General features: G+C 43.4%; 1 non-coding gene across 1 annotated transcript; it reads left to right on the forward strand.

Annotated features, from left to right (window-relative positions):
• The first annotated feature begins 981 nt into the window (after positions 1-981).
• On the forward strand, positions 982-1,100 carry LOC145393082 (5S ribosomal RNA). Its single transcript, XR_013896100.1, has one exon. It is a non-coding gene; the product is annotated as a 5S ribosomal RNA (ribosomal RNA).
• The last annotated feature ends 249 nt before the right edge of the window (positions 1,101-1,349 follow it).

Genomic DNA, 1,349 nt, shown 5'->3' on the forward strand with positions numbered 1-1,349 from the left:
CAGACTATGCATACGTACTTCTTTATTCCCAAATTCATGGAAAGAAGCCAATATCCACCCAGTTCCGAAGAAAGGAAGTTCGTCTGAGCCCTCCAGTTACAGACCAATAGCTGTCACATCTTCTCTTGGTAAGGTATTTGAAACTTTAATTAATAAGCACATTGTTAAACATCTTGAATCCAACAACTTAATTAGTGATAGAAAATATGGTTTTCGCCACAAAAGATCCACCATTGACATACTCAATCTCTTAACTCATACCATCCATCAATCAGTTGATCTTTTTGGAGAAACTCATGCAGTAGCTCTTGATATCTCTAAAGCTTTCGACAGAGTATGGCACCGTTCCCTGTTGTCCAAACTCCCTTGCTATGGACTAACTTCTTTTGTTCCTTTGATTTCTTCATATCTTAGTGACAGGAAAATAAGAGTAAAAGTAGATGATGTATATTCCAATTTCCACTCAATTAACGCCGGCGTGCCGCAGGGATCAGTTCTGGTGCCAACTCTATTTCTGGTTCATATTAATTATCTGTGAAGCCAGTGGACTGCAGCCTGAAGTTACCCCGCTCCTGCGGTCCACCATCGCCCTTTCATGGGTTAGGGAGGCAGGTGTGGGGCATCTGCATAACCACCATCAGTGTCAGTACCACCACATGAAGGCACCATCTCCCATAACAATATAGTGTAAATTTCATCATTGGGTCATGGACTCAGCCATCACAGGTTTTTTCCATACACTTCATGGCCATCATATCCTGGGTGAAGAGAAAGATGATTTATATTGGCAGTGTAATTTATGTTGGTGTATATTCATTGGGCAAACTTGGGCTGTCTGGACGTTGCTCCTCCTCACCCTGCCCCTGGGTGGGAAAGGAGGTCCAGACAGTGATGATGATGTATACTCATTGGTTTGCTCTATACTAGATTACAACTGTGTCCAAGCTGGTATACCATATTCAATTTCAGTTTGTAACCTTTGCCAACGACCATACCACGTTGAGTACACCGCTTCCCGTCCGATCAGCGAAGTTAAGCAACGTTGGGTCTGGTTAGTACTTGGATGGGTGAACGCCTGGGAACACCAGATGCTGTTGGCATAACGTTCTCCCTACGTGTCAAGTGGGGTTGGTGGAGGATTAGTGCCCCTCCCTGTAAAACAATTAACTCTAAGCCTTGGCCACCCTGTTTGGGATACATGGCGTCTGGCAATGAATGAATGATTAATTATCTCTTATCTGTCACCCACAATCCCATTCACTCATACGCAGATGACTCAACACTACATAGTTCATTCACGCTCAGACATCCATTTACAAAGTCTAATATCTCTACCTCTCAACTCAGTA

This window comes from Coenobita brevimanus, chromosome 23 (assembly GCF_032717465.1).
Source record: "Coenobita brevimanus isolate Jiangsu-jjx chromosome 23, ASM3271746v2, whole genome shotgun sequence".
Taxonomy (NCBI): Eukaryota; Metazoa; Arthropoda; class Malacostraca; order Decapoda; family Coenobitidae; genus Coenobita; species Coenobita brevimanus.